This window comes from Trachemys scripta, chromosome 5 (genome assembly GCF_013100865.1).
Source record: "Trachemys scripta elegans isolate TJP31775 chromosome 5, CAS_Tse_1.0, whole genome shotgun sequence".
Lineage (NCBI taxonomy): Eukaryota > Metazoa > Chordata > Testudines > Emydidae > Trachemys > Trachemys scripta.
In genome coordinates, this window is record NC_048302.1 from 125,684,374 (window position 1) to 125,711,452 (window position 27,079).

The 27,079-nt window shown below is 43.6% G+C and overlaps 1 pseudogene; it reads right to left on the minus strand.

Moving 5' to 3' along the window:
• Positions 1-1,443: 1,443 nt before the first annotated feature.
• LOC117878369 lies at positions 1,444-27,079 on the minus strand (annotated as a pseudogene).

The following is a 27,079-nucleotide window of genomic DNA, read 5'->3' on the forward strand; positions in this document are numbered from 1 at the left end:
AAATATTCAAAATACTATGTACAGCTCCTAGCACAATGGGGAGCAGATTTCAGCTGGGGCCATTGGGCGCTACTGTAATACAAATAATGATAATTAATACAATATCTCACACACATAAAATTCCTTTCAGGCAAGCAAAGCACATTACCTATACTAATTAATCAAATCTTGTGCTGTAGATTTGAGTAGCTGGGACAAAGAATCCAGAGCTCCTGATGGCCCAGTGTTTAGTGCCCTAACCACTGATCTTTGCCTTCCTTCCCCCTAAACAATTACAGGTTAAAATAATACAGAAAACTCAGGAATTGTTGGAGGAGGAGAAGTGGAGGAAGTTCTTTAAACACCTTCAGTAAAAGAATTCTTCAGGGACATCTGACCCAGCAGCACTGACAGGAATAGATAGAGAAGTGAGACTTGCCAAAGATGCAGTGGGGCCGGTTCCTCATCTGATGCAAATCAGTGAAGCTCAGTGGAACTATATCGATTTACCCCAGCTAAGGAATCACGGTACATTGGCTTGCAGTTGCCTGTGTTAGTCCTCCAGAAAACAGCAGCACTTTGTAGTAGCAACTTGATGTATTTGCGACTACTGAAAAAATACAGTGGGGGTGGGGCCTGGGGCAGAGGGATGGTCAAGCACCCCCCAGCTAGGGGGGAAGTCGGCGCCTAAGCCTTCACCCGCCTCAAATCAACATCCCACATTGCCCTAACTAGCAGGGAAGCGAGGACTAGAGCAACATGTTGCCACCTGTGAATTGAGCAAACTTCCCAGTCCGAACATGCTGCAAATGCTGCATCCCCATAGTACCCTCCACAGGCCAGTGCTGCCCTGGGAGGGCCACCTCTCAAGCCATAAGGGTTGTTTAGGTTCCCCCTGCACATTCACTCCTCAGCCTGTCTGCAGATTTGTCCAGCATGGGGCCAAAGCTAGGATTATACATGTGTGAATTAATAAACTATTCCTTGCCTGTGCCTATGAAACTAAAGAGGAGCTGGAATAACATCCTCGTACAGCTACAAGCGAGGACACAGGCTGAGGGTTTTGTTTTCTAAGCACAGGCATTGAATGTGATAGGCACAGTACATTGGAAAGTGATAGCGGTGGGATGCCATCTGGGGAAAAGGCAATGATGATCCTGTGCTCAGATCACATCTCTGTGCATCAGGGTTTCAGGTACCTATCTACCTGATAGCTCACATGGGATGAATTGGCAAAGTTTGGCTTATTTTCCACACTACAAGTGTTCAGATCTAGCCAGTATTACAGCATGCTTGTAATAGACATTGTGGTTTCATTCGTAGTTTCATCTAGGCGCCCCAATCAGGATTACAGGCCCCATTGTGCTAGGAGCTGTACAAATACACATTAAAAGGCAATCCCAGAGGACAAACAGCTACTTAGATATTTGGTTATCATTTATTCAGTACTCAGACACATTCCATTCACCTGCAAAAGAAAAAAAAAACCACCACACGTGTCAAGTTTTTAAAATAATAACATTTGGTAGAAATGCCCAGTTTACTCAATGTGTAATCGGAAGCTGCCCTCAGTTTAATAAAATCACCAGAAACAACACACCCCGGTTAGTGGAAAGAGGCTCACTCTTTTAAACTGGTACCAAGCGAGATCTGATTATTACATTCACGTTAACACACGCTCACTGTCTGTCATTTTGGCTCTGATATTGACATGGCAATGATGTGTAAACCTGTTAAAACTTCCAATATATATATATATATATTTAAAGGCAGTCCCTGGCCCAGAGAGGTTAGAGACCAGACTCAAGCATGTGAAAGGGACTACTGATGGGAAGGGGGTAGCAGTGACAGGAACACATCCTAGCTAAGGGACAATGAGCACCGCTCACATCAAAGGAATTTTGTTAAAAGTCTAAATAAACTAGGAATAATAATGGCAGAATAACCAGCCACCTGCCTAGCTATTAATGACCGGCAACTTATCAGCAGATGTGGAGTTTGAACAACATTGTAGTTGCTTTACTGAGGAACTTGGGTTGGGAGTTCCCTGCAGGAGGAAAGGCATGGGATGAAGGGCCATGATGCCGGTGGGAGACGTGGAGAAGCAAGCGCGTGGCTGCTGTTTGCAGGGATACAGTGGCAAACGTCTCGCTAACCTGCTGGCCCTTGGATACAGTATCCTCTGCACATCCTATCCTAAACTGCTGCCCTCACAGAAATTGGAGATGGAAAAAGACTTGATAGGAGCATGTAGGCAATCTTCCAGTCAGTGCAGGATTAGTCCCTAAAGGACATTTTCTAGTGTAGTGGCTCCCATAGCATGGCCCATGGACTATTGATTGTCTGGGAAACACAAGCATGTTGGCCGTGCAGAGCAGGCTGGTCAAAGGGCACTAGTGTCCACCTCTTCATTTCCAGATGCTACATTAAATACTTTCCTAGTGTCTCTTCTCCATGTAAGCAGTTGCTGCAATTGTCACAGAGAAGGCAGATGAACCCCATGGGATGGAGGGAGGTGTCATGTTTGATGACAAATGAGAGAGGGGTCCACAAGCCAAGCTGCCAATTAAGAGATGGGCCACACTAAAAAGTTCTGAGAACCTCTGTTCAGCAGCTTTATCTTTGTCGTGTCTTCCACCCCCGAGGAGGCTGCATGGCAGTGGTGGGGGAAGTGATTCTTGACCAACATTTCCAATGTAACCAGTGATTTTTGGACACCCAACTTGAGACACCTTGAAGGTGGCTGATTTTCACAGGGTGAATATTCAGCACTTTCTAAATACCAATCCCCTTTAAGGTGTCTCAAGTGGGGCCCCCCCAAATCACTATTTGCTTTTGGAAATCTTGGCCTTTAACTAAATTTCAGAAGGTTGTTGAAAACTTTGATATCTGTGGATGAAAGGCACTATTGAAATCTTAGTTGCTAATAAGCGTGACTATTAATAAAGGCAGCTGGGAGCCTGAATCCCCACGCACAGAGCACTGAACTACCTAGGCCTGGCTTCTTTTAAAAGAGCATTTAGAAGATTCTTTACCCTTTTTTCCGGTATTGATTACAAAGATTGTGTTAAACTGAGAGTGGGCCCTGAAGGATGGAATCACCTGTGAGCCATATTCACTCACACACATGAAGCAAGGCCCTAGCGTGATAAAAAATGCTTTGGTTCATGTTGGTAAGCGCCAGACCCGGGCTATGGAAAGTTATTTACAAACCTAGTGCAACACACAAGTGCAAACGGTTCATTCACAGAGCTCTTCGGGGCTCATTTCTAGTTGGACAGTGTCCAAAGTGGCAGGTAATAGCCACATGCCTATTTTGCGAGAGTGAGAAAAGGATTTGTTGATCTAGTTTTTGAACCCCTGATCTGTCATGTATTTCCTTTCTCTCAGCCCTACTTCACTAACATTGTGAGTTACAGTATAAGAAGATATTGCGCCTATCCCTGCCCATGTTACAAAATTCTTAGCAGTATTCCGGTCAGGCAGCAGGTGGTGCTCTGCATTCACTTTCAATTGCCATTACATCCCATAAATGTAAATTACATGCCTTTTCTGTGCCTGAGGAAAACATGTTAGGAGGAAAACATGCTCTGCCCTGTTAAAGAGCCGTAACTCTCTGGAGTTCTACTTGGAATTCGTTCTCTAAACCACTTGAGACTCTCCACTTTGACGGGACTGCAAGAAACATAACAGCCCTGGGCTTTGAAATGAGGCATTGAGTCTTCAGGCCTGTTATATAGCGGATTTATCTCCATTATAGCCCAGACGTTTGAACAGGGGCGCCATTTCAGATTTTCATGGAGGGCAAAGGGGCAACTTTAACTGTGATTCCAGGGGCTACATAGGCACCTGAAAACGCTAGTGTTTTTTTTTTTAAAGATAATAACTTAGAAATTAGCTGACAGGAGCACTGTATCTAATTCCTATATAAAGGAAGAAAATTAAATATTAGACCCTCTCAGCTCCAATACTAACATGTTCTGACATCTTTTGGCAAGTCATTTAAAGGACACTGGTTAGGTTTAAAATTTTAATGTATATTCTTACTTTGTTACTAACTTTTGAATACAACAATTCCCCCCCCCCCCAATATTTAGATTACTTTCTATCATTTAGGCTACTTACTTTTTGCAGTCACCAAGCTTGGAATAGATCATAAACTTTTGGAAACATCCTACTAGGGCAAGGCCCCGTGAATTTATACTGCACCTGCCTGGTGCTCTAGGGATGTTACCTCACCACAAATAATAGACTAGAAACTGACTTTAAACAGGAGGTGAAACTGACACTTTCAAGTCACTTTCACAATATTGCCCACCCCAAATGTTCAAAAATCATGAATCAGGCTCACCAAAAATGAAATTGGCTTAAAAATCCTGAAATTATTTAAAAACAATAGATTTGTGTTCGTTTTATTTGCCTTCTGCTTTTTGGGCCTTTAGGGTGCACTGGGGCTACGTTTTGAAGCTTTCTCCACAGCCATGAAGGCTAGAAACTTACTTTTTCTTTAAGAATGAAGGCTGAAATCATCACATCTTCACTTGACTCCAGGAGCTGGGGCTTTAAGAAAAAACAATTATCATGAGACTTATGACAAAACCATGAGAGTTGGCAAAACCTCTTTCATTTCTATTTAAAGGCTAGTTACTTTCCAGAAGGCTCTTAAACACAACAGTGTAGGGATATAAAAGAAGGTACTAACAGTGATTTCCCCCAAGTGACAGTGACCCCCTCATAATTTGTCCCCCACACTTTAAAATCCAACAGTTTCACCAAGTACAAAAATCTTTTGGGTCTTCTGTTAAAACTTGTAAGCTACTGTCTGTAGAAACCACTGATTATATCTATCCTGTGAAAGATACTTTACTACTATGTAAAACTTACAAACAAGTTAACTGACTTTGTTCTTGAAGTAATTGATACAATGTAAACAAACACTATAAGCTGTTAAGTGACTTTCACTTCATTCAAGGGCTGCTAGGACAGACCCCCACCCTCTGTGATTAAAGGGCCGGGAGTTTCAAATCAATTAGCACACACCCCGAAAGTGGTGGAGACAGTAAATTAAAATATGGTTAAGATATGGAATGTATGTTGATGAATGACTGGTATACATGAATGGTTAGGGAGGTGCCGGCCTAGAAAAGGAGTATCCAGAGGCCGAAGAATGTGTCAAGTGGATGACCAGAAACTCCCGGAGGGTAAACTGGGATCCACCCCATCACCTGGAAGGCTGAGAAACACAAACTTTGGACAGTGTGGAGCCACCAGGAATGTGCCACTTTGGACAGGAATGTGCCATTTGCTGATTGAGTCAGCAACAGCAGGATGAAACAGCTCCCATAGACTAACATAGGAATTAATTCCTATAAGAATGGACTCTAAAGACTGATGACTTTGAGTTTCTGGTTCTGCTGCCAACCTCCAGGAGCATCAGGTGCACCTGACACAGACTCGGCTCCATCCTCATGACCAAGATACCTGGCCAGTAACTTGGCATGAGCAACTTCTAGGCTGGTAACTATAACACCTTTACAGAACTTGAATAAATAATTGTGTGAATGAATCTTTTTCTCTCTCTATATATATATGTATGTGTGTGTGTGTGTGTATAAGAAATAAGTAGTCAAACAACATAGTTTACTTTTATCTTTTGCTTTATCAGTATATTTACAATAAATGTGGCATCTTTGCCTTATCCCTCTTAATAAGATCCTGCTGGTTTTTATTCTATTGGTATAACAACACTACACTGAGTGAGTTGCAGTTCTCACAGGAGAATATCTAAAACCAAACACCAAAAAAACTCCACATTTTAAAGTTGAGAAAAAAATGGAGTCTTCTGATGTATATCAGGGCCACTGCAGGCAGGAAAGGAAAATAAACAGACAGAGGAGCTCTGGGCAGCTCTTCCTCTTAAAAGAAACTTGGGGGGGGGGAGGGGGAGGGTCAAATCTTCCAGTGCTTAATCAGGTAAAACTTCTATAGCTGTCAGTGCCTCCACTCATAGATATTAACATGTGCTCAAGAACAATACACTTCATACTTAAATGTCTGAGCCATCTTATCAGGGCTACACATTTTATACACATTGGCTCAGGGACTACATTTTCTGCTATATTCTGAACAGTGCTGAGCACACAGATGGTGCCCAGTGAATAATACAAATCATGATAATAATCGTCTGTAGAGGCAATTTCTGTTCTTTGTTCTGGAATTGGCCTGAATACAGCGGAAACCCTAAGAATTTGAGGCATAAGCACATCTGATACTCATATGACACTTCCTTATTCCTTCCTTTTCTTGAACTCAGAACAAAAAATGACAAACCAAAATGGTTTTCAGTTAAAATGTAAAATTGCCCAGCAGCCATTGCTCTACAGCCCAGCCTCGGGCAGAGCCTGCCACCCCTTGGGGGTTTAGTGATCTCCTCTCACGTGACTCTCACGCTCTCTCTCTCTTTCTTCGTCCTTCCTGACCTCTGTGCTGCTTTTCATGCTGTCAACCATGACAGCCACGCCAACCTCCTGGGACCGTGTGCTGGAGTCTCAGGCTACATCTACACTACGGGGGGGGGGGGGGGGGATCGATTTCAGATACGCAAATTCAGCTATGGGAATAGCGTAGCTGAATTTGACGTATCTGATCCGACTTACCCCGTTGTGAGGACGGCAGCAAATCGACCGCCGTGGCGCCCCCGTTGACGGTGCTTACTCCTACCTGGGCTGGTGGAGTACGCGTGTCGATTCGCAGATCGATTATCGCGTCCCGACGAGACGCGATAAATCGATCCCCAAGAGATCGATTTCTACCCACCGATCCGGGTGGGTAGTGAAGACAAGCCCTCAGAGAACTGGTCGCCTTGGTTTTGCTCCCAACTAGCAGAGTCCCCTTTTTGGCAGCATGCAGCAGAGACATAGGCTGGTGCCGTGAATACGGAGCTAGCCCTCAGAGACCTGGGTTCTACTTCCCCCATGGACTTCCTGTATGACCTCAGGTCAGTGCCTTAGTGGCAGAGTTTCAAAGGTTTTTTTGGAATTCAAAGATGCAGCTAGGCATCTAGTGGGTTTTACAAAGCACCTAACCGTCTAAGCGCTTTTGAAAATCCCACTAGGTGCCTAAATACTTTTGAAAATCTGGCCTTTACTTTCTATGCCTCAGTGCCCCATCTGTACAATGGGGACAACAGCACTGCTCTACCTCACAGAGGGCTGTGAGGAGAAATAGGTTAGACATTGTGAGGCACTCAGATATCACAGTAATGGGGCCACATAAGTACCACAGGTAGAGTGGGAACATCTCTGTACCACTGCTAGCCCTTCCCTGGGTTTTGGCCCCTTCTTTTCACCTATTCGCCTCCCATCTCCCTCTTTTCTAAGGCCATGTCTTCATGTACAGCACTGCAGTGGCACAGCTGTACCGATCCAGCTGCGCTGCTGCAGCACATCTGGTGAGGACACGCTCTGCCAACGCGGATAGATAAAACCACCTCTACAAGCTGCAAAAGCTAAGGCGGTGGGAGAAGCGGTGCACACGAGCGCTTAGGTCGGTGTAACTTATGTCGCTCACGTGAGTGATTCATTCACAACCCTGAGCGACACAGGCTGACATAAGCTGAGGGTACACAGCCTGAATATAACCTTGGCTGTATTTCTTCAGAGGCCCCTGTGTTCTGTTGTCAACACCCCACCCTCCACAGAGGGATTCCTGTTTTACAGGCTCATCTAAGGATTTCCTGATCCTTAATTTAACTACCAGTCCTTTCTTATCTTAATCACCCTGCCTCTGTTTAACAACAAAATACTGACTCCCTGCCCCAGGGGCACAAGCTGGGAGCCGCACCTCTCCTCTGTAGAAAGAACAGGAGTACTTGTGGCACCTTAGAGACTAACAAATTTATTTGAGCATAAGCTTCCGTGGGCTACTGCCCACTTCATCGGATGCATAGAACTCTGTAGAACTCACATTCCACACTCAGGCTGTGCTGCAGATTAGATTCATCTGGGGGTAGGACATGTGCCTGGCCCAGGCCTCCTGTATGGAAACTTGGGGGGAAGGGAGGGAAGCAGGAGACCACCCCTGCCCCAACTAAATGGCACCCCTGTTGCATTATAAAGTAGTAAAGAAATAGGCTAATTGCTCCCCTTCAGCCCATCCTGAAAACAGGAGGGGTGGGAGAAACTGCTAGAAGAAGGTGTGACAAAACAGATCTGGAGTTCCTTTCTCCTTTCTTTCCATAGGATCATAGCAGCTAAGGTTGTACTGGATGATCTAATAGCTCTTCTCCATCTCCTTGCAGCCCATATGGGACAGACACCTCCCAGGCTCTTGTATAAGAACTGACGAGGTTTAAAATGCCACCTTGGAACAATCCACTTAAAAAAAAAAAAAGTCTAAGACATATATCTAGGCCCTAGAGACTAGGAATCTCTTTACCCTTGCTGGAGACGCATGTGACTGAATGGGCCTGGAGACTGAGCTAGTCATTGACCAGGTCGGTGATCCCTCCAGAACAAGGTTGATACACATTAGTGGAGCTGCAGGAGGAAGCTTGCACAGGGACTGGCCATTCGGTACCTGTTCTCTCACCACCGGGCCGCCATGCCAATGCTTTTCACAAGTGCAAATTTATACCCCGTTCTCCTTTTTTGAGACCAAGTGTAATCCAACGGCTTCTGCTAGCTCAGATTTTACTAGTATTCTTATGGTATCACCCAGAGGCTTCCATTAGGCTGCAACCCTGCTGTGCTATAAATATTAGACATGTCAAGGCCATCTCCCAGTAGAACGTGGCTTTGCAACTTACTGCTGCTGAGCTAACATGGTGCCTAATGTTTTTAAAAGGCATTTATATTTCCCATCCCTCGGACTGGTAACCTTCCCATCATTATCTTCGACTTCCTGACCTGTATCTAAGCTCATCACTAAAACCTTGCCACTATATAAATCCATGATACACCCACACCTTGAATACTGCATGCAGTTCTGGTCGCCCTATCTCAAAAAAGATACATTAGAATTGGAAAAGGTACAGAGAAGAACAACAAAAATGATTAGGGGTATGGAACAGCTTCAGTATGAGGAGAGATTAAGAAGATTGGGACAGTTCAGCTTAGAAAAGAGATGACTAAGGAGGGACATGCTAGAGGTCTATAAAATCATGACTGGTGTGGAGAAAGTGAATAGGGAAGTATTATTTACCCCTTCACATAACACAAGAACCAGAGGTCCCGCAATGAAATTAACAGACAGCAGACTTAAAACAAACAAAAGGAAGTCCTTCACACGATGCACAATCAACTTGTGGAACTCATTGCCAGGGCATGTTATGAAGGCCAAAAGTATAACTGGGTTCAAAAAAAGAATTGGATTAGTTCATAGAGGATAGGTCCATCAATGGCAATTAGCCTAGATGGTCAGGGATGCAACCCCATGCTCTGGGCGTCCCTAAACCTCTGACTGCCAGAAGCTGGACTGGATGACAGGGGATGGATCACTTAATAATTTCCCTGTTCTGTTCATCTTCTCTGAAGCACCTGGCACTGGCCACTGTCAGAAGACAGGACACTGGACTAGATGGACCATTGGTCGGGCCCAATATGGCCATTCTGATGTTCTTTGGCTTCAGCATCTCTGGAATTCATGCCTGGCTCATGATCCCCAACAAAATCATATTCTTCCAATCATGAAACCCTGTGCTTGCTCCTCTTCTTTCACCAAGTTTAGGCTCATCTTCACCTTCAAGCCCCTTCCCAACTCTGCTTTAGCCTACATAGCCATTGTCTCCACCTAAGCCTCCTTCTGCCCAAGCCTCTGAACCCAACAGCTCCCTTCTTCTCCTTCACATATGTGTCTTTTTTCATGTTTCAGAGTAGCAGCCATGTTAGTCTGTATCCGCAAAAAGAACAGGAGTACTTGTGGCACCTTAGAGACTAACAAATTTATTAGAGCATAAGTTTTCGTGGACTACAGCCCACTTCTTCGGATGCAAGAAGTGGGCTGTAGTCCACGAAAGCTTATGCTCTAATAAATTTGTTAGTCTCTAAGGTGCCACAAGTACTCCTGTTCTTTTTTCATGTTGCCACTTATGCCCAGATAAGTCTTTTATTTAAAGCACAACAAACCGCTGTGTCCTCAATTCAAGAAGTTACTGAAAACCCACAAACCCTGGGAAGGCTTCCCTCTGACCCTTTGATCACCAGAAACAAGTATTGTATAGACAAAGCCATGCATCCAAATGCAGCACATTCAATCTAAATTACAACAAGAACCTCAGTAATGGGCATGGCGGGCGGGAAAGAGAAGAATCATTTATTGATGTTTTCCCAAGGCACTAAGAGGAATGAGAAAGAGAGAGAATCGGAGTGGGAGGGAAAATGCAGAGCTTTAGATGAGCATCCAGACGGGGCAGGGAGTAATCCAAACCACATTTCTGGTGCTTGTCCGTTATTGGAATATACCCATGCCCTCGCCTCCTTTCTCCCTCGACCCTGTAAAAAAAAATCCAATTTACTCAAAGCTGTTTTGGACACGTATAGCGCAGCACATTGCCTTTCAGAGTATTCCTATGAGATTATGGAACGAAAGACCCTAGAAGCATCAGTTTTACACCCAGTTGATTCCCTCCACTCCCTTTGATGTCACTTGGCAGAATCAGGCTCACAGGGGCCTGATCCAAAGTCCAAGAATCCCATTTATGTCAAAGAACTTTTTAATCAGACTCTCATGGTATTTAATCAGACTCTCGCTGCTGTGAAAGCCGTTGAGCATTCAGAACTGCTGTTGGCTGTGAGTTTTATTTCCAAACATATTAAAAGTTCCTGGTGCTTTGGGTTTTTCTGTTTTAGAAAAGACGTGCGTGTGGGGGAAACATTGACATTTCCTTTGCCACGGCTCTTTTTCTCTGTGCAGCGCAACATGTGGTGTTCTTGTTGACCACTTTCAGTAACTATCATGTGTAACACTGGGTTTTAATAGATTGACACATGATTGCGTATGTGGCCTACTCCTGCCACAGTACCGCAGACAGCATCAGAACATGGAAAAAGAGCAGATTTGTGGCAAGTCACCACTCAGAACTGTCTGTGACACAATTAATTATTGCTTTAGGCCAGTGATTTTCAAACTTTTTTTCTGGGGACCCAGTTGAAGAAAATTGTTGATGCCTGCGACCCAATGGAGCTGGAGATGAGGGGTTTGGGGCGTGGGAGGGGCTCAGGGCTGGAGCAGACGGTTGAGGTGCGGGGGTGAGGGCTGCAGGGTGGGGCCGGGAATGAGGGGTTCAGGGTGTGGGAGCAGGCTCTGGGCTGGAGCAGGGGGTTGGAGTGCAGGCGGGGGTCAGGGATCTGGGCTGGGGGTGCAGGATCTGGGGTGGAGATGGGGGGGTTGAGGTGCAGGAAGGGTTTCCAGTTTGGGGGGGACTCAGGGCTGGGGCAGGGGATTGGGCCACGGTGTTGAGGCACAGACTTACCTCCGGCGCCTCCTGGTCTGCGGTGCAGCCGGGGTGCAGAGGCAGGCTTCCCGCCTGTCCTGGCACCGCGGACCACGCTGCACCCCGGAAATGGCTAGGAACAGGTCCGGCTCCTAGGCGGAGGCGCTCAAGCAGCTTTGCACAACTCTCGCCTGTAAGCACACCCCCCCCCAGTTCCCATTGGCTCGGGGCGGGGGCTGCGCTTGGAGCCCCATGGTCCGCCTGCCTAGAAGCTGGACCCACTGCTGGCCACTTCTGGGGCGCAGCGCAGTGTCGGAAAAGGTAGGCACTGCCGACAGGACTTTTAACTTCCCGGTCGGCAGTGCTGACCAGAGCAAGGCGACCCACTGCCTTACATGTCACAACCCCCGGTTTGAAAAACACTGCTTTAGTCAGGATGGTAGCCACACAAGAAGGGTGGGAAAGGCAGAGCTGATTATGAATGCTTTGTGCTGACACAGGTCTCACACACACGGAAGTTCAGAAACTAGTTGGTTTTGGCCTGACCACAAGACAGACAATTGGTGTAAATAGAAGAGGCTCCAGCCAGCTGGAGACAAACATGAGACAAAGCTTTGATACCGTGTGTAACTCTTTGTTGTCCTTCTCAGCCCAAAGGCCTGTAAGGAGCACAGGTCTGTTTTAAGTGTAAGTTGTGGACTGAAAAGTGCAACTATTATACACACAAGTACTTTAATCAGAGTCAAATATAACAAAATTTCTTTGTTAAACCACAAAAATTTATCACATTAACAGTGCATTAGCAAGTAAGAAAAATAACTGGAATTTGTCTTTAGTTATTTGAAATATTTGATGAACTATAGTTAATAGGTTAGACCCTACAAGTCTGATTCTCCATTGACTTGTAACACACAGAGTTTTACTGGTGAGGAAGGAAATCCAGGACCAGTGAGTCGAAATTAAACCAGAAAACTTGAAGCAGCACGGACGAGTGGTTAAGGTCGGAGACAGGGTATCCAGCCCTAGGGTCTACTCCCACACCCGCCACTGATGTGCTGTGGCCCTGAGAAAGCCGTAAGTCCCAGGTAGGTTGTACTTCGGGGAGGGGGGCTGGGAAATGCTATGTGTTTGGACTACAGCGTCCCCTAGAATTCTTACACCCAGGAGTGGGGACATGGGGTTCCAGTGTCGTAACCCAGTTATCTGAGGTGATGGAGGCTCTTTGGCCCAGATGATCAAAGGTATTTAGGCACCTAAAACCCATTGAGTTCAAGGGCAGTACAGCACCTACTTTGAGGGCCTAGGCCTTTGTCTCTTATTCACACTCAGGTGCCTGGGAGTACAAATTTACATTGGGCTCCCTTCCCAAAAGCTGTTCCAAAACACAGAGGGGAACCACATGTAAATTTATGCTGCTGACAGGGCCTCATGAGCTAATACCACCAAATTCCCCAAGGTTTAGAGGGGGATGCTGAAGGCCATCTCTGCAGCTGACATGCTGCCCATCTGCCCTCTTGCCGGAGGACTAACTCCGGCAAACGCTAGATGTCTTCTCTTTAAACAATTTATCCCTCCCAGGAGAAAAGGCAAAACTGTAGCCACACGTGAAAAGATTTTTTCTGGCTCTGTTTAAAGCATATTTATGACTAGAGACCATTACGTAAGTGAGCTGTAGGCATACAGCTGGTAAACATAAAAAGGGGTGCATATGTGAATTCGAACTACCGAAACAAACAAGTTGTTCAGATTACCATTCTGTATTTTGTTGCCCAGAGCAGAAGTCTTCAGAAAGCGCCTGATCCATATATGCCAAAGACCTTGACAAAGTGGAGAACTGGTCTCAAATCAACAAGATGAAATTCAACAAAGACAAATGTAAAAAATGCTTCACTTTGGAAGGAAAAAAAAATCATATGCCGCAGCTTCAAAATGGGGAACAACTGGCTAGGTAGTAGTACCTCGCCTTGATGAAGGACTCAAGGTTTGGTGGCAAAAGTTACCTCATGCTTCTTCTTCGTATATCTCTCCTTTCCATGCCAGCTTGTCTCAAGACCAGGATGCAGCACTAGAATCCAAAATTATCAGCAGGCACTCACTGACAGAAGAGGTTGGTCTTCTGTTCAGTCTCTTTCCAAGCCTCCCAAAAGCTCAAGAGTGGGTCACCATCCCCAATCTGAATGCCATTGGGTTACCGCCTGGTCATGGAGAATAATGATGCTTTGTAGAGTGTTCTCACTCCATATTTACACTCCTCCATTTGCCTGCACTTTACATAACTTAGTATTTTATACTCCTGAGGGCATTCTGCACCAAAAAAAAATTCTGCGCACAATATTTTAAAATTTTGAAATTGTATTTGTCAAATAAATGTGGAGGCTCCAGCATGGCACTGGGGAGCACAGGCCACTGGCTGCCCAGATGTGGGCGATCACTCTGCAGCTCCCCTCCCCTCCCCATGGACTCAGCAGTGAGGCTGCACCCAATCCTGACACAGCACAAGGACCAAGCCTGCACCAGAAACACCCTAGGGCTCTGCCCCTCCATGCCAGGTGCACCAGGTGTGGGCAGGCAGGCTCAGCAAGGTAGGATCCAAGTGAGAAGGAGCTTAGTGTGGAGGGATCCAGAAGTGGGTTGAAAGGGTTCTGTGTGGGGCAATCTGGGTGTGGGTGGCTCAGTGGGGGATCTGGGTGCTGGGGGGATCTGGATGCACAGGAGCTTGTTGGGGGGTTCTGGGTGCAAAGATAATGGGACTCTGCAGTGGGGTCCAAGTTAAGGTGGTTGGGGATCAGGAGGGTGGGGTCTGGGTGTAGCCGGGGGGAGAGAGCTCAGCGGTGGGGCTGGGTGTGTTGGGGATCAGTGGGGTGGAGATCCAGGTGCAAGTGGCTCATTGAGGTGGTCCAGGTGCAGGGGGAGTAGGGCTCATCGTGGGGGTTCTGAGTGCAGGGGTCTGAGGCTCGGTGGGAGGGTCTGGGTATGAGGGCATCTGGATGCATGGGGATTGGATGGATGGGGGAGCAGTTCCCTGTACAGGGATCCCTCCACCTGCAGCTGAGAAGAGAGGGTGCAGGAAGCAAGGGGGAGGGAGTTTGCAGAGCTTCCTGCAGCTGTGGGAGAAATGTGGGGGTTGGTCTGACCCAGCCCCAGATGCCATGAAGGGGAAGAGGAAGTCCTGTTCTCCCCAGCCTAGCCAGGACTAGCAGCTGAGCCCAGCACAGGGTAGGAGCCACCAGCCTGGTCTTCCCCAGTCATGTCCCCTGCCTCTCTGCCGGTTGCCCTGGGCACCCTAAATGTACTGCTGTGGAGGGTCGCATGATCACTATTGGGGCTTCCCTTTGCTTCCCCATCAGAAAGTCATTTTTCTGCAGGGAAGCAAAGAAATCTATGGGGGACATAAATTCTGCACATGCGCAGTGGGGCAGAATTCCCCCAGGAGTAATTTTACATGTTCACAGCACTGTACAAACTAATCACATATAATGCTACCATTCAAAATCTCAAATTGACATTGGCTTGCCTCCAGCTGAAATCAACCTGAGTATCACTGCTATATGCACACAGCAATAAGTAGTAATCCATATGTTGCATGTACAAAATTATTGTAAAAATTTGCCAAAGCAAATTGGCTTTTGAAAATTTTGAAAATTTTGGCCTTGAAAAGGTCAATACCTTTTCAAGCCAAAATTGCTGAACTGTTCTTAGGTTTATCTTTTTGCCATCTTCTAAATAACTCCACAAATCTGAATTTAGAATTACTTAAAGACTTATATATACATAGGTTACAACCCTACTAAAAAGAAATGTAGAGTGGCGGGAACCCACAAATTTAAATAGTTTAAGATTGAAAAGATCAGCTGGAATCTCATGTTTTGTCCCTTTTCAGGTGACAGATGCTGCAACCTACTACCACTCAAAGTTGAAAAATTAACACGTTCTATACACCCAGATTTAAAAAAATCACACACAGTAACAGTGAAAAAAGCATACAACCTGTACTGAATGCTGAATATGCATCTATGTCTCCTATTATCTACATGCTATTATAAAAGAAAATTTTTGATACAAGATTACTTTAGCTTGTTCCGCAAATTTGTTAAGCCCCCATTATAGGTACAGTATTTTTAATATAAACATGTTTAGAAACCTCAGGATAACACTACAATGACAATAAATATATTCTCATCTACATTAGCCTCAAGAAGCTGGAGAACACACTGGCTGTTTGTTCAGTAGGAGTCTCATGCCCCTTTCACTTGCACCAGGGAGAATCAAGAATAACGCCATTGAAATTAATGGAATTAACCTGCCATAAGTGAAAGGAGAATGAGGCATTATTATCAATAATGTCTCCTCTTTCTAGATTGCCTGAGATCTATTGTCAACTATTAAATTGGAGCAGTGATAGATATCTATATCTATAGATTTATATATAAAAACTTTTTTTGTTTTTCTTCAGACAGCTTAAATCATGACATATTTTAAGTGAATCTCTCTCAACTTCAGATTGTATTTATACTTATCCAGGAAAAATATGCAAAAGTAAAAACTGGCCTTAATATATTTTTAATTATTTATTATCAATTATTATTATTATTACTTTTATTGTTATAGTGCCTAGAAGTCCCAGTAATAGACCAGAATCCCTTTGTGGTTTGTCTTTTATGCTTAGATTCCCTTCCCCTGAGAGCTTGCTCTGTGTTTTTTGTGTGTGTATGTACAGCACCTGAATTTGACATTAAAAAGCATTAGGGAAACAAAGATCAGCAGTTCTTCAGAGTGCTTGTAGAATGAGAGCAGTGAAAATACCATCCAAGATCAGGCTGCAGGAACCTTTAAAATCCAGTCATTAAGCTCCAGTCATTATTGTTAGTATATAGGCTTGTTTGCCTGAGATAGAATTTTGGGTTTGACTTTTTGATACTCTTATATCTTATACTAATATATGTGAACAAAGGACAAAGACACTATGTGTGTTGCTTCTGCCTGGCCAGATGGGTTTGTTAATATAATGGAAGAGATAAGGGGTAGAGCAGTTAAAGTGTTATGGAAGTGTAATATATGAGCATACACTGAAAGGCTGCCTCAACTCCTATCTCAAGGCAAAGTCAAGCAACCAGTCAGGAAGAGCAAGGCAGGACTGAGGGGAAGGTATAAAACACTAAAAGGCCAAAGAAATGCCTGTCCCTGACCATAGCCCAACCTCATTCCTCATCCCTCCCATGGGATACAAAAAAGGTGGGACAAAGACTCCAGACCCAAGACCCCCCAAAACGTAACATGGCCATAAATTGTGAGGGGTGGGACAGTGGGCATGCATTGCAGGTATACTTGAGCCTGATAAAAAGGAGGTGGTGGGAATGGGGACACAGGCAAGGCTCTGCGGCATCAGAGCTGGGAAGGGGGACACGGGATAAACACTCTGCGGTGTCAGAGTGCTTGCTTGGAACTAACATCTCATTGCCTGCACTTTGTACTTCTGGTCTTCTGCTTTCTGTCTGCGTGACAAGAACCAGAGGAGAGGGTGAAGGGAAAGCCCTCTAACAATTAGGTTACTTGTATTTAAAAAAAAAAAAAAAAGCCAGAATTCACAGTTTAGTCTTCCACTGAGGTCCTTCACAAACCCTGCTTTAATCAATTTTTGTAGAAATTTTGTTTCACTTGTCACATTATGCATCATTTGTCCATTCATGGCAGCCATGCAAAAATTGCCACAGCAGTGCAAGTATGTGTTGTTTTGACCAAGGTTATATCCAAAGCCTGCTAAACTCACTTCATCACATAAATCTGTGGCCAGAACAATTGCAGTGATCCCAGCTGCAGGTACATTCTAAATGAAAAATACACATATTTAGAATGCAACTTATCACTCTTTTATCAGTTTTGTAGCATTCCATCTTTGCATTAGAATATTAGCATAGTCTTATACTACTATTATGAAGAAATCTATTACCTTGCTTCATTGTATTAACTTTCACCAGTGACTGTACAACTAATTGTTGTCTCTTTGCTGGAAACAGGACCATCACTTTGAAGGTTAGATGTTTAAAATTTAGTTATATTAAAACTAAAGTGTTATTTTCAAATCTAACGTTAGTGCATTACTTCAATTCATAAAAGAAAGAAAATTTAGTGTTTGTTAAAAGGCAAAACTTCTGCTTTGTCAAGGAATCTATATAAGACCTAGGTGTTAAGATTATTATTGAACAAAGGGTTTAATTATTTGAATCTCTGGATTTACCCACAACCTGCTGATATGATGTTAAACACTACTTTTCCCTGAAATCGTTGGTGGAGAAGATAATCCTATTTATATACAACCATGTTTCTTTAGTTGGATGTTTTAAGTTTTGAAATATTTGCTTCTCACCTGTGTACTGTTTATATATCTTCCAATTATTATTACTTATTCCGTGTTGTCTCTGCCTTCTGAAATGTTCTGACTTCAGATGAAATTCTCCCCAGTAAAGAAAGGACACACGAGTGATTTATACAGCTTAAGTGGGATGGATGGGCTAGTGTGCACATGCACGTGTGTATAGAATATTGGGGTTAATTTCTCCCTTTTTGTGTTTCTCAAAAGTACTTGCTTTATAAAACTTTGGGCTATTAAAAAAAATCACATACAGGTCACCTTATATGAAGATAAACAAGCCTTCCTTTTTGTGTTTCTCAAAAGTACTTGCTTTATAAAACTTTGGAATATTAAAAAAAAAATCACATACAGGTCACCTTATATGAAGATAAACAAGCCTAACCCTTGATTTAAAAGAACTACATTGGCTGGAGAGTTAAAGGAGCACAGCAGTCCCACAGTTCCAGGTTGTACCCCCGGGATCTGGTCACACTGTGATAGGAATTTTCTCAGCCACCTTCCTCCCCCACTCCTGAAAAAAATGGTCTCACCCGTAGTGACTAAAGAGAAAAAAAATCAGTTAAACACAGAGAAACTTAAATACTTTGAGAGGGCAAATTGGTACTAAGGCATAGCACCTCGCTCATCAATATTAAAACATAAGACTGTCCACATCTCCTCACAAGCGATTTACATTAATGCATAATTCACAAATACCTGAATTTACTTAAACATATAATACTTAAGAGTAGAGAGAGGTTCTTTATCTGTTTAGTTTGTTTACTTTGAACACGTGACAGCACTTTGTGTATAATCACTCACCCATCCACCTGCCTCTGTTCCCATGGCAACAAGGTAGACCATCAGCATTTAAAAAACAGGAATATGTAATCATAATTCTGCAACAGTTGGCTGGGGGGACGCAGAAGCAGGTGTAGGACCTGAAACTAGTTTGCACCCCTTTTGAAACTGACTGTATTTTCTAGCTGACAGTATCCATTTAAAGCTAAGTACACTGGATTGAAGCAGACCAGCCAAAGTAGTTCAGCAATTTCTGAGAACGAGGCTAGGAAAAAATACATTCAATGTAAAAAAATTTCTGGCAAATTTTTCTTTGCAAAGTTCTTGCATTTGCATGCTTGGAGCAGGGACTTGAAATTCGGCCAGGAGATGGCCTTTGTGTCAGGGACGTGCCTTTTGCCATCTCCATGAAAATCCACACAAATTTGGCCAAGTTATAAGCCTTTGGGGAAAAAAATCACAGTTTGTATGTGCTCTGTAGAGACTTGCTAGAGCTTAACAGCTAAAATCTTAGACGACTGCATCCTCACTGAGCATGCTTGAGATTCTCACAGCTCTTCTAGCAGACCAGACTGCATGCACCATCCCTGCAGAGCGACTGAGCGTGCTGCATCCCCACAGAGCAAGTGAGCATGCCACATCCCCTCCCAGCTCCTATGACTGACTGGACTATACATTTGCCAGTCCCACAGAGCAACTGAGAATGGTCTCTCCAGCCCCAGGCTAACGGGACAAAGCTGGACTTTCCCTGTAATGGCTTCTCTTAGGTAGGCACTGGAACTGAGAGCAGGGAGCCTTTTTCCAGTGCTCTCAACGACTCCTGTCAGCAGCCAGGCAGTGTGGAGGAGAAAGAAATCTGATTCAAATGCAGATGACCTAGGGTGTTGTGTGGGAGGGCTGGGGGAGTAGACCAGGACACAGAGCCTAGTGAGCAGAGACTGAGACTGCAGGCTGGCAAGGGAGCAGAGACGGACTGGCTGGGCAAAAAAGACTGGGTGTGGGAATGGAAAGAACTGAGAGCAGAGGAGGAGCTAGGGAGAGAGTGCGACTGGCTGGGCAAGGAGAATGGGATTGGGAATCATTGGGCTGGGGAGGAAGAAGGGGGGAAGGAAACAGGACTGACAAGCAGCTGGGAAATGGGAGAGAACTAATATTGGCAAAGAGACTGGGGAGGTGAGGGCACGGAATGAGCACGTTTCTTCCAGTTCCGGGCTACAGACTAAAGACTGTATCATAATGCATACATACAAGGGGACCAAAATAAGGCTTCACAGCAACCTTTATTATGGCATTTCCTAATTTTGGAGTGTTTGACTTTGCAACCTTAATAATGTTCTTTTAATGTAGCTTTTTGAGTATAAGACCAGAATACACTATCAGCAGCTTCAAGCCCACAAAAAGACACTCGATCCACCAAAGTCAGTCAAATAGCCAATTCATATGGGCACTAGTTTGACATATTTTTGACTACTCATTCTAAAATTCCATAATCATCCACATTTTTGAGATCACAAAATTTAAATTCAAAGTTTTTAAAGATAATTTCCCCACTAGTTTCTCTAGTATGGCATTTAAAACATTTTAAATAAAAACATGGCAGTTAAGCTCTTGCCCACAACAGGCAGTAACTTGTAATTGCAAAAACTGATTGACATAAACATACAGCTAAGGGTAGCATAAAATCCCTCCTTTACCTGTAAAGGGTTAAGAAGCTCAAATAACCTGGTTGGCACCTGACCACAAGGACCAATGAGGGGAGAAGATACTTTCAAATCTGTGGGGGAAGGTTTTCGTTTTGTCTCTCTTTGTGTGTCCTCTCCAGATCAGCGAGGAACCTAAAGCCATATCTGAACTAAGCATCTAAGATTACAAACTGTAATAGGAAGGAAATGTGTTAGATTATCTTCTGTTTTAGCTTGTGACTTTTCCCTAGACTAAGAGGGAGGTTTATTCCTGTTTTGTTTTGGGTTTTTCTGTTGTTGTTTTTTTGTAATTTTAAACTTTTGCCTAGAGGGGAATCCTCTGGTTTTGAATCTGATTACCCTGTAAAATTACCTTCCATCCTGATTTTACAGAAGTGTTTCTTTTACTTTTTCTTTATAATAAAGTTCTGCTTTTAAGAACCTGATTGGTTTTTAGTGTCCTAAAAACTCAAGGGCTGGTCTGTGCCCACTTTGCTAACCTATTTGGTTGGTATATTATTCTCAAGCTTCCCCAGGAAAGGGGGTGAAGGGGATTGGGGGGATTTGGGGGGAACAGGAACTTCAAGTGGTTCTTTTCCTTGAATCTTTGTCTAACTCACTTGGTGGTGGCAGCAGTACTCATCCAAAGACAAGGAAGAATTTGTGCCTTGGGTAAGTTTTTAACCTAAGCTGGTAGAAATAAGCTTAGGGGGTCTTTCATGCAGGTCCCCACATCTGTACCCCAGAGTTCAGAGTGGGGAGGGAACCCTGACACTGATCCATACTAAAAATCATAACATAGAAGGCTGAGCACTGTAATAAACCGGTGCATTCTACCTAAATGCATGCCCACTGGAATTAAGTGATAGATGATGCAGTCAATTCTGCAAGTGTAAAAAGCCTTCCCTAACTAAAGCGGGTCATAAAATCATAGAATGTAACTTTAAGTAACATTATCTATAGGATTGTGTTCACATCAAACTGCTAGATAACTTGACAGGTTTTCTACCAAATGGATCACTAATGAAAAATGGAGAGAGACTATGCAAACTTAAAATACTTCTGGTGTTGCTTGAAGATAATGAATCTTTAAAGAGTCACTAAGCAGTTAGTTAATCTTCATCTAGAATTTGAAATGAACTAATCAGCATCAGCTAACCATCACCACAGCCATCTATCTTCGTGTTATGTAGTTTAGTGGTTAAAGTGGTGGACCAGCAGTCAGGAAATCTAGTTTTTATTTCTGACTCTGCAGCCTCGAGCAAGTCACGTAAACCAAAAGCAAAATGAATTATTTGTTATTAAACTCATAGGGGGTTGTGATGGTTAGTGCATATAAAGCATTGAGATGCTTGGACAAAAGGTAGTACATAGTATATGAGTACACAATATTATTATTATTATGAGGACGGTAGCTAGAAGTACTGCAACACAGATTGCTTTTGAAAAATGCAACACAGTAAACTATAGATACTTGATTAGAAAGTCAGTTTCATGTGAGTCAGAAAACTAAGACAGGCATGTGATAAGTCTCCTGTCATTACCTACCAGGGCTTCATTTTTTACCATTCCTTGAATCCAGCTGAAATCAATACTTTTAAATAAAAACAGCAACAAACAAGCTGTCGGGATAATATTCATGTTCAGAGCGTGGGACTCCCTCTGGATAGGACAGCTGTATGGTAGTTTTGTTACCAGCATGTCTGTGCACCCCTGAACTGGTGAATCACTTTCTCTCTTTTTTTTTTTTTTTTTTTAGATTGAGAGAAACAAAACACATCTACTAGGCCTGGTACCTAATTTCATTAAAATGCCGCACGAGTGACTTTAAATATTGAAGTAATGAGCTGTATTTGGCTCACAAACTTGTATTGTGCTCAAATAAATCAATAAATGACTCTCCTGGTAACCCTCATTCCTAATCCCCCGAATTCAGCCTTCTGTCTTGTTTGAGAGGCAGGCAATTCTATTTCTAGATTAATGGGCACAAGAACAAACGTCAAAGGGCAGCCTTGCTCTGAAAAGCAGTTGTACAAATTGGATTATGGGGTTCATGTTGTGCCCTGCTGACTAAACTAGGCCTCCGAGAGGTAAACAGCAAACTTCCTGTACATCATCACCTGTAATAAAAGGCTCTTCAGGTCAAAATTATCCCTACAGTGACCCTGATGGACCCCAATGTCCTCAATGAGTTTGCACAGTTCTAATGGATTGGAATTTAGGAAGCAATTGTACTGAAGATAAGAAATCCAACTCTACTGGCTCTGCAAGGCTAACAAAAGTAAAAAGTAGTAAAGCATTATTTTTGTCATTAAAATGAGCAAACAAAAGTCCCATTTTTTACATAGCACTTGTCACCTTTTAATTTCAATGAGTGTTTAGGATGGCCTTTGTTGATGCTATATTATTCTTCCTCCACCCCACCACTCCCAAACCTTATCTATCTTTTGAGTTAGAACATCTTAACTGGGTTTTTTTATTTATTATATTTTTATTGTGTCAATGCCCTGCTCTGCAAGAGCTTTCAACACTGCATTGATCTCTACGCTGTCAAACGCTTTTTCATCATCGAAGGCAATACATAAAGGGAATTTGTATTCCCTTGAGCGTTCCAATAGCTGGTTTATAGTGAAAATATGGTCCACTGTGCTGAAATTCCTTTGAAAGCCTGCCTGCTCTCTCGGCTGCTCCTCATCCAGACTCTGTGAGACTCGGAGCAGGCATATTGGACGATAGTTCTTTAGATCTTCACGATCGCCCTTCTTGTACAGCAGAATGGTGTTGGACTCCTTCCAGCTAGATGGTATCTTCTGCATTTCCAAGTAATGGCTAAACCTCTGAGCAAGGGTTTCCCAGAGGTCTTGTCTCCAGCTCTTACCATTTTGATTGTCAGTCCTTCTTCACCTGGGGCTTTTCCTTCCTTCATTTGGTGAACTGAATGTCGAACTTCACTGACAAGGACTGAGAGTACATGCTTATTGGTCTGTTGAAGTGTTGGTCAAAGTATTAAAGGAAGCAAATTCTGACTGCACTACAGATATAATTTTTTGATACTCCCCTTCACATTCCAGTTTAGAAAGGTGTGAAACAAGGAGACACAGTTTTCACCAAAACTCTTCACAGCCTGCCTCGAAATGGTAATGAGGTGGATGAATTGGAAGGGTGGAATCATCATCAACAGCGAGCAGTTAAACCATCTCAGATTCACAGATGATATTGTGTAGATTGCCGAAAATAATATCGAACTACAGGAAATGCTGCGAGAACTCAACGCAAAAAGCAGCCAAGTCAGACTGAAAATTAACCGCTCCAAAATAAAATTTATGCAGTCTGATACCTTGCCAAAAGCCAAACAACCATCAAGGGAGAGCAAACAGAAGAAGTTGAGCAATATGTCTATTTGGGCCAAGAAATGAACATGCACCAGGATCAGGAAGGTGAACTCTCGCAAAGAAATCAAGCAGATTGATTTCTATCAAGGATGTTCTCCAAGGAAAAATCAACAAGGCAACACGCACCAGCCTCTTCAACTCAACAGTACTGCCAGCAATGTTGTACAGCAGTGAAACATGGGCGCTGACAAATACAGAGGAACAGCAACTGTCTGTCACAGAGAGGGCGATGGAAAGAAGAATTCTGGGAATTTCAATCCCCGACAGAGTCACCAATGAATTGATTAGACAGCAGAGTGGAGTGCAGGACGTCGTTGTTGAGAGCAGGCATAGTAAAATGGGAGGGGCCGGGCATATAGCGAGGTTCACTGACAATCGATGGACTGCAGCTGTCGCCAAGTGGTACCCACAGGATCTGAAATGACCACTTGGCCGACCTCCAAAGAGATGGGAAGATTTTATTGTGAAAAGACATGGCCACACATGGAGAAGGAAGGCCAGGATCCGAGAAGAATGGAAGTTGTGTTGTGATCGGCACAATCTATACGAGGGCTGAAGGACCGATGGATCAAGGTGTGATATTTTTATTGTCTGTCTATTATGCATCTGTTAAATGATGTGGCTTCCAGAGTGTGCCAGTGAGGCAGGTGCGTTGTAAATAATGTGATGTATCCCAACTCTGAAACAGAATGCTCTCTAAGGGCATGTCTACACTTGCCACTTAAAGCGGAAAAAGTCCCTTTTTTGCGCAAAAACCGTGGGAGTGTCTACACTTGCCAATGACTTTTTGCAGTGAAACTCCAAAGTTTCACCGCAAAAATAAAATCACCTCCACGAGAGGCATACAGCTTTTACTGGTGGTGCTTTTGCAGTGATGTGCAAGTGAAGACAGGTTCTTCCTGTTTACAGAGCTTTTAGCCTCCGGAGGATACCCCACCTAGATGACCACTCTGGCCAGCAGCTCTGCTGCTCTGATACCAAGTAAACAGACATCCACCCTTCCCCCAGTAAAGCCCTGGGAACTTTGAAACTCCCCTTCCTGTTTTCTTGACAAGTGCTCACTTATCTGGCCAGGTGACAGTGGTTGCCTCACGGAGCAACGATCCCCTGCTTGGAGCAATACTGAGCTACTAGACCTGATCGGTGTTTGGGGAGAGGAGGCTGTGTAGGGATGCGGGATGCCCTGTAACCACCCCACATCCTTCCCAGAAGACCCATCGTCAAACTGGAGAGAACTGCACTGTGGGATAGCTGTCTTAGAGTGTTGCTCTCATAGGCAACGGAACTGCTGCTAATGTAAACACACTCTGATGCCTGAGGAATGGCATGAGTACACAAACCAGCGCTTTACTTTCACCGGTTCCCTATCACCGGTGAAACTTACTGCGTGAAAACTCTGCAAGTGTAGACATACCCTAACACTAGAAGATCCACTTATCTTTTCACTTGAAATCCTTGCTACGGGAAAAGCAAATTTATTGATAAACAACCCCTAATAACAAGGAGGTGGGACAGGTTATTTCAAGAGCCTTGATTAGACTGGTCAAAAATCCGTTTACCTGAGGTATTTGTACAGCACCAATTTCATGTGTATTTTGAGCACTATCTGTGATTGCAGCAATTTTCAACTCATTATTGTTATTATCCAAGTTCTGTGGCATTTGGTGTCTAAGGTTCACTGAAATAATTAGTTTGCTTTCTGATTCATCATACTTTAATTATGTAAAGCCACATAAGTAATTTTGATGTAAGTACTTTCAAACGTAGCTTCATAAATGAATTAATTAATTAGTCCCCAAAAGTAAAAGGGAGCATTGCTTGCAAACAATGTCAATGCTAAATTAGCTTGTAACAGACAGAAGAGAAACGCACACTTAATAACAATATCAAACTGATTCAGCACATGTCTAGCTCCAAACCATGAAGTGTTCCCCCACTTCCTGCAACAACACGTTTACATTGTGAGACAGACCTGTGCTCGCTTACAGACAACCCCCCAACCTAAAGCAAATACTCACCAGCAACCACACATCACTGAACAAAAACACTGACCCAGGAACCTATCCTTGTAACAAAGCCCGATGCCAACTCTGTCCACATATCTATTCAAGTGACATCATCATAGGACCTCATTCACCTGCACATCTACCAATGTGATATATGCCATCATGTGCCAGCAATGCCCCTCTGCCATGTACATTGGCCAAACCGGACAGTCTCTATGCAAAAGAATTAATGGACACAAATCTGACATCAGGAATCGTAATACTCAAAAACCAGTGGGAGAACACTTTAACCTGTCTGGCCATTCAATGACAGACCTGCGGGTGGCTATTTTACAACAGAAAAACTTCAAAAACAGACTCCAACGAGAGACTGCTGAGCTGGAATTGATATGCAAACTAGATACAATCAATTTAGGATTGAATAAGGACTGGGAATGGCTGAGCCATTACAAACATTGAATCTATTTCCCCTTGTAAGTATTCTCACACTTCTTATCAAACTGTCTGTACTGGGCTATCTTGATTATCACTTCAAAAGTTTTTTTCACTTACTTAATTGGCCTCTCAGAGTTGGTAAGACAACTCCCACCTGTTCATGCTCTCTGTATGTGTGTATATATATCTCCTCAATATATGTTCCATTCTATATGCATCCGAAGAAGTGGGTTGTAGCCCACAAAAGCTTATGCTCTAATAAATTTAGTCTCTAAGGTGCCACAAGTACTCCTGTTCTTTTTACAATGTTTACAGTGTTTTGATTTCAATTTCTCTGGCTAGTCATGCTCAAGTAAGAGTGCCAAGAGATCCTGAATTTAAGTTTATCAGAGTATGTGCAAAATCCAAATGGGAGACTGTATATAAACACAGTTTCATGCCTCTTTATGTCTTCTCTTACAAAGGGATATATATTCATGCCGTACTTCTCAGGAAATAATCTGTCCATCTTCTTCACCCAAGAAGATTGACATTCTCTTTACCACATATGTTTGGCATACTTTTGTCCTCTCTGAAACACCAAAGCATATAGAATTTCAGTCAAACCAGCTAGTGCCTTTCAGTATTACAAATATAGCAAATCCTGTCTGAAGCAACTTCCCAGGAGACCTCCAGGAATCGGTAAAATATCAGATGTAGCTTTTAAGAAGATGTGACGTTATTGATATAATCTGGGACCATATAGATCATTGTTGCAACCAAGGTCCTGTNTGAGTTGGCACTCTCAGTTGGGTTCCACCAGAACCGCATTGTCACAGAAGACCAGTCATGTCGAACTGCCAACTATGGGAAATTTTAAAGTGGTCAGTTAAAACAGGGAGCTGTCTGTCTGAGGAGTAGTCCTGAGTGTGTTTTGAGGTGTGGTCCCAGCTGTGGAATAATCTCCCCCAGGAACTAAGGCCTATCACAAACCTCACCATCTTGCATTTCAGTGAAAGGCACAT